At 29.1% G+C, this 7,449-nt stretch overlaps 1 protein-coding gene across 1 annotated transcript in view; it reads right to left on the bottom strand.

Moving 5' to 3' along the window:
* Nucleotides 1-7,449, bottom strand: part of LOC111683623 — a 22,529-nt gene that overhangs the window by 13,078 nt on the left and 2,002 nt on the right. The window lies entirely within an intron of this gene.

Here is a 7,449-nt window from a genome sequence, read left to right as displayed (position 1 = left end):
GTGTAGTCTATAGTCTAGTCTATAGTCTAGTCTATAGTCTAGTCTATAGTCTAGTCTATAGTCTAGTCTGTAGTCTAGTCTATAGTCTAGTCTGTAGTCTAGTCTATACTTTAGTCTGTAGTCTAGTCTATAGTCTAGTCTTTAGTTTAGTCTATAGTCTAGTCAATAGTCTAGTCTATAATCTAGGCTATAGTCAAGTCTATAGTCAAGTATATAGTTAAGTCTATAGTCTAGTCTGCAGTCTAGGCTAAAGTCTGGTTTATAGTCTAGTCTATAGTGTAGTTTATAATGTAGTCTATAGTCTTGTCTATAGTCTAAAGTCTAGTCTATTGTCTACTCTAAAGTCTAGTCTATATTCTAATCTAAAGTCTAGTCACAGTTATGATCTAGTTTATTAAGTTTTCTATCTATTCTTTGGATATTTCCAACCCATTGTTCTTTTGCCATTTGTGGTTCTAACATATTTGACAAATCTGCATACATATTTCCGCATTGCATTCCACCATTTCAACTCCAATAACCATCATCATCAGCAGCAGCATAATGTCACTCTAACAACAACTATAAAAAAGACATTAATGCAAAAAAAAATTATAGCACAAACAAAAAACATTACCTTTTAAATAACCTTGTATATTTGGAAACAACAATAATAAATGTTTGTTTCTATTGTTGTTGTTAGATTGTTAGCTAAAAAAAAATACCATTTGTAAAAACTAGTATAGACATCATCACCTTTCATGCTGTTGTTGTTGTTGATGATGATGATGTTCGTTGCTGTTACTAATGTTAAATGTATGAATGTGAGTTGTGTGTTTGTGGTTTGTGTTTGAAAGCAAATATGGCTACCAATCTTGCATTATAGTTCCCTCGCTTTCTCTCTCCCTCTCTCTCTCCTATACTGTGCTGCTTTCGTTAGCTTTTGTTTACCGTTAGGTTTGTTTTGTTTTAATTTCACCTCAATAGTAAAGGACAATGTTAGAAGTTTTTTTTTCATTTTTTTTGTTGTTATTGGCTTTGACAATTGCATGTTGGAAGTAGAATGAAAACAATATCAAGTATACGTCGTCGTAGTCGCAATTGTATGTTAGCTGCGCGTTGTTGTCGTCATGTTTGTATCCCATAAAGGAAACCAAAATTTGTTGTGCATGTTACAAGGTTAAAAGGTGGTTGAGGTTTTTCAAATATTAGAAATTTTTTTCTATTTTTTTTGTTTTTGTTTTAATTAATTCTCGTTGTACTGTACTAAACAAACGTGATGCGAGCAAAAAAAAAAGTACAAAAGCAACAACTAGGAACTACTATTACGTGTTTATTTCTAGTTAGTGCAAATAGAAAACAAAAACTGTAAAAACAAACAGGTAAAAATAATTAGGAAATCAATGATGATGGGTTACGATCATCAGCTGCAGCAGAAACAACAAACATTTGTTTTCCAACTTAAGGGTGAGAATTTTAATTAGGAAATGTGAAGAAAACCGTTTAGAAATTAACAATTGCGACCAAAATTTTGTTGGAAAATTAATTTGTCGCTTTGATTCACATAAAAATTGATTTGTCGCTCTCATATCTTTGTAGAAACTTAATTTCCTTTGGAAACTAATTTGTCGCCTTTAATTTCTATAGAAACTGTTTTGTCGCCCAACATTTTTAATGGGATCTAATTGTTTGCTCATAATTTCTATAGAAACTACATTGTCGCCCAATAATTTCATTAAAATCTTATTTGTCGCTTAGAATTTTCTTATGGAAACCAATTTGTCGCCCACAGTTTCTATAGAAACTGTTGTGTCATCCATTATTTTCAAGGAAAACTAATTTGAAACTCATAACTTCTATATAAACTTCTTTGTCGCCCACAATTACCTTTGAAAATTAAATTGTCGCCTTCATTCCTATAGAAAATGAATTGTCGCCCACAATTTTTTTGTAGAAACTTAATTGCTTTCCAATAATTTCCTTAGGAAACTAATTTGTCGCCTTTAATTTCTATAGAAACTGTTTTGTCGCCCAACATTTTTAATGGGATCTAATTGTTTGCTCATAATTTCTATAGAAACTACATTGTCGCCCAATAATTTCATTAAAATCTTATTTGTCGCTAAGAATTTTCTTACGACAACCAATTTGTCGCCCACAGTTTCTATAGAAACTGTTGTGTCATCCATTATTTTCAAGGAAAACTAATTTGAAACTCATAACTTCTATATAAACTTCTTTGTCGCCCACAATTACCTTTGAAAATTAAATTGTCGCCTTCATTCCTATAGAAAATGAATTGTCGCCCACAATTTTTTTGTAGAAACTGCTTTGTCGCCTAACATTTTTGGTGGGATCTAATTTGCTGATTATAATTTCTATAGAAATTACATTGTCGCCCAATAATTTTATTTAAAACATATTTGTCGCTTAGAATTTTCTTACGGAAACCAACTTGTCGCCCACAGTTTCTATAGAAACTGTTTTGTAACTTGTTATTTTCACGGAAAACTAATCTGTAGCTCATAATTTCTATATAAACTTCTTTGTCGCCCATAATTACTTTCGAAAATTAATTTGTCGCCTTCATTTTTAAAAAAAAAATTGATATGTCGCCCACAATTTTTTGGTAGAAACTTAATTGTCGCCTAATAATTTCCTTTGGAAACTAATTTGTCGCCTTTAATTTCTATAAAAACAGCTTTGTCGCCCAACATTTTTAGTGAGATCTAATTTGTCGCTTATAATTTCTATAGATACTAAATTGTCGTCCAATAATTTCATTAAAATCATATTTGTCGCTTAGAATTTTCTTTCGGAAACTAATTTGTCGCCCATAGTTTGTGTAAAAATTGTTTTGTCACCCTTTATTTTCATGAAAGTTTAATTTGTAGAACATAATTTCTATGTAAACTTCATTATCGCCCATAATTACATTTAAAAATTAATCTGTCGCCTACAGTTCTCATAGAATTGTATTTGTCGCCTATAATTTTCATTAGGAATTTGTTTTTCGTTCACTTTTTCCTCTAAAAACTAATTTGTCGCTCATAATTTTTGCAGGAAATGTCTTGTCGCCCATGAAACTATGTTTCTTACAAGAAAATAACTTGTTTTTTTAATAAAAAACTTGTCGCCAATGAATTTTCAATATAAACTTACTTGTCGCCTATTATTTTTAATAGAAACTCATTAGTCGCCTATGAATTTAACTAAAAAAACCCTTTTTAAAGATAATTTCAACTACATTTTTAAAAATTTGTCGCTTCTTGAGAAATTAGCTTGACTTTCAATAGAATGACATTTGTCGCCTATGTTATTTTCAAAGAAAACAACTTGTCGCTTTTAATCTATTGCAAATAATTGTTTGTCGCTAATAATTTTCAAAAGAAACTCACTTGTCGCTTATGATTCTCAATAGAAACTCATTTGTCGCCCATGAATTTAATCAAAAAATTACTTTTTTTTTGATAATGTTAACATTTTTTTTTTAAATTGTCGCTTGTTTCAGTAATTAGCTTGACGCTCTTAATTTTCCAAAGAATTACACTTGTCGCCTATGTTATTTTTGAAGAAAATTACTTGTCGCTTTTAATTTTCCGCAAATAATTGCTTGTCGCCAATAATTTTCAATAGTTAATCACTTGTCGCCTATGATTCTCAATAGAAACTCATTTGTCGCTCAGGAATTTTACCGAAAAAATTACTTTTGAAAGATAATTTTAGATATTTTTACAAATATTTGTCGCTTCTTGAGAAGTTAACATGACGCTTTTGATTTTCAAAAGAATTTAGCTTGTCGCCTATGTTATTTTCATAGAAAATTACTTGTCGCTTTTAATTTATTGCAAATTATTGCTTGTCGCCAATGATTTTCAATAAAAACTTTATTGTCGCTGGCAAATTTCTTTGGAAAACTAGTTGTCGCCCATGATTTTATACAAAAAACTAAATTTTTAGCGAAATTTTTTCTTTCTCATTTTACTGTAGTGTCAACAAAATCCATCAGGTTAATTTGTTTTCATTCCTTGCTCCTTGCTAACCATAACAAAAATATGTGAAAGTGTGTGTGTGTGTGTGTGTGTGTGTGTGCGTATTTATGTATGTGAGCGTAATGATAACAAACAAGAATCCAATGTCGTTCTAATGACACAAATACTCATGACGCTGCTGTTTGGAAAATTGTTACTGCAACATTTATTTATTTAGTCTTAATGTTGTCAAAAGCTTTAAAATGATAAATGAAATATAATTAAGATTAAAACACATGATTGCGAAACCGCAGTTTAATTATATAAAATCGTGCGTTGGGGGAAATTATTTTCTATTTTAGTTATAGAAATAAATTACTTCAAAAACATTTACACACGCTAACTGCAATTATCTATTTGCTAACATTTAAAAGGTAAATAAAATGATAAAACTAAATTGAAAGGAAAAAGTTTTTTAGAAAAGCTTTTTTACAATGAACAAAAAGCTGTAAAAAGCCCTACTTTTATAGACTAAACTATAGAATATTCTATATTTTACTCTTTCTATGAAAGCTTTCTGAAGAAAATTTCTATAAAAAAGCTTTTTGACAAAAACTTTTCTTTAGAAAAAGCTTTCTGACAAAAACTTTTCTTTAGAAAAAGCTTTCTGACAAAAACTTTTCTATAGAAAAAGCTTTCGGGCAAAAACATTTCTATAAAAAAGCTTTCGGACAAAAACTTTTCTATAGAAAAAGCTTTCTGACAAAAACTTTTCTATAGAAAAAGCTTTCTGACAAAAACTTTTCTATAAAAAAAGCTTTCTGACAAAAACTTTTCTATAGAAAAAGCTTTCTGACAAAAACTTTTCTATAGAAAAAGCTTTCTGACAAAACTTTTTTATAGAAAAAGCTTTTTTGACAAAACATTTCTATATAAAAAGCTTTCTGACAAAATCTTTTCTATAGAAAAAGCTTTCTGACAAAATCTTTTCTATAGAAAAAGCTTTCTGACAAAAACTTTTCTATAGAAAAAGCTTTCTGACAAAAACTTTTCTATAGAAAAAGCTTTTTGACAAAAACTTTTCTATAGAAAAAGCTTTCTAACAAAAACTTTTCTATAGAAAAAACTTTCTAACAAAAACTTTTCTATAGAAAAACCTTTCTGACAAAAACTTTTCTATAGAAAAAGCTTTCTGACAAAAACTTTTCTATAGAAAAACCTTTCTGACAAAAACTTTTCTATAGAAAAAGCTTCCTGGCAAAAACTTTTCTATAGAAAAAGCTTTCTGACAAAAACTTTTCTATAGAAAAAGCTTTTTGATAAAAACTTTTCTATAGAAAAAGCTTTCTAACAAAAACTTTTCTATAGAAAAAGCTTTCTAACAAAAACTTTTCTATAGAAAAAGCTTTCTGGCAAAAACTTTTCTAGATAAAAAGCTTTCTGACAAAAACTTTTCTATAGAAAAAGCTTTCTGACAAAAACTTTTCTATAGAAAAAGCTTTCTGACAAAAACTTTTCTATAGAAAAAGCTTTCTGACAAAGAAGCTTTTTGTGGCAAAATGAAAAAAGCTTTCTATTGCAACTTTTGTAAAGAAAAAGCTTTCTATGTCAAAATGTTTCTATGAAAAAAGCTTCTAGAAATTTTCAATAGAAAAAGCTTTCTATGGCAAAATTTTTCTACAGAAAAAGCTTTCTGTTGCAACTTTTGTAAAAAAAAGCTTGCTATGCAAAATTTGTTTATGAAAAAAGCTTTCTATTAAGCTTCTATAAATTTCTTAAAATTCCTTACTTTTCGCCACTGTTTCTAGTAATTTTTTAAAGAGTTTTTTTTAAAGAGAATTTTTCAAAGCATACTTTTAAAGAATCTTATTTTCTTTTTTCTTTAGCATACTTTTAGTCACTCTTAGTTTTCATTTCATGTTTTTCCTAATTACAAAAAAACAAGGTCTTTTTTGTTAAGCTTTGCAGAAGAAAAGACTTTGTATTTCAAAACCATTTTACAGCCACCACTCATCTCACTTGAAAACTTTGTCATCAACGTCCTGACCCTCCGGCAACATCAGCAGCAGTAGCAGCTTGCACTCTAGGCATATACCTTCAGATTCTTTGCCTTCTCTGTTGTTTCCTTTAATACTCAAGGATTTAAAGACATGAAAATTTCAAAAAGAAAAAGAGTTTAACTATTTAAGAGGAATAAATAAAATTTCCTTTTACATCTACTCATATGATGTTGATGGTGGTGGAAGCTTAATGGTTGTGTTTCACCTGAAGGATGTTCAAAAACACAAAAACACCTTTTTATAATTTTCTTTATTGATTCTCACGTCGAACATTTGCTTTGACATCAAAACCCGCCAGTTTAACTCAATTATTTACAAGACAACAGTCAAAGGATTCTAAATACAGTGCATTAAAATAAAACCTAACAGGAGTTCTTGACAAAACACATACACTTCTATCATCTGCAACACAAAACCAAAATGAAATTCCCAAAAAGTAATTTCAACATTTAAAAGAAATTATTTAGAAATCTTTAACATTTTATGACTTTTTTAAATTACGTTCAAAATCGTAAAAAAATATCCTTAAAATCTCAAATTAAAAAAACTGTTCTTTTTTAAAATATAAGCTGCTTTAATCCCTCACATGTCTTACTCTTTTACCTCTCACTCTTCCTCTCTCTTACACATACGTTTACTTACTTATAACTGTAAACAACTTGCTAACATAATAAAGTAAGATAATACTTGCATACTTTAAGGCATACACAAACAATATTTAGACTTAAAAATGTCTTCAACTAATACACATGTCTTTCTCTAAATACACAACATAAACATACATAACTTAAAGCAAAGTATAAGGATGTAGAACTGAGAGTGTAGTTATAACAGTACAAGTTATTTCTTTCTTAAACAGAGATTTTTACAAGGTTAATTAAACATAAGAATAAAATGTTTTTAAAATGAGATTTAAAATAATAAAAAATAACATAAGCCTTAAAGTAGGCAATGAAAATAAATGGCTGTTTTAAAAATAGAACAGAACTTACATATTATAAGAATTATAAAGTTAAAAATAAGAAACACTTAAAAAATCTCTGTAGATTATAGACTAGACTATTATCTCGTCTATAGTCTAGCTAATAGACAATTTTATAGCCTAGAGTCTGGACTATAAACTAGTCTATAAACTTGACTATAGACTATAGACCAGAGACTAGACAATAGAGTAGACAAAAGGGTATACAATAGACTAACTGAGAGTCGACAATAGAGCAGACTACAGACTAGACTATGAAATAGACCATGGACTAGACTATAGGCTAGAGCATAGATGAGACTATAGACTAGACTATAGACTAGACTAGGCTATAGACTAGACTAGACTCGACTATAGACTACACTATAGACTAGACTATAGACTAGACTATAGACTAGACTATACACTAGACTATAGACTAGACTATAGACTAGACTATAGACTAGACTATAGACTA

This window comes from Lucilia cuprina, chromosome 5 (assembly GCF_022045245.1).
Source record: "Lucilia cuprina isolate Lc7/37 chromosome 5, ASM2204524v1, whole genome shotgun sequence".
In the NCBI taxonomy this organism is placed as follows: Eukaryota; Metazoa; Arthropoda; class Insecta; order Diptera; family Calliphoridae; genus Lucilia; species Lucilia cuprina.
The sequence above is the reverse complement of the archived record's forward strand: the minus strand, read 5'-3'. Positions and strand labels throughout refer to the sequence as shown.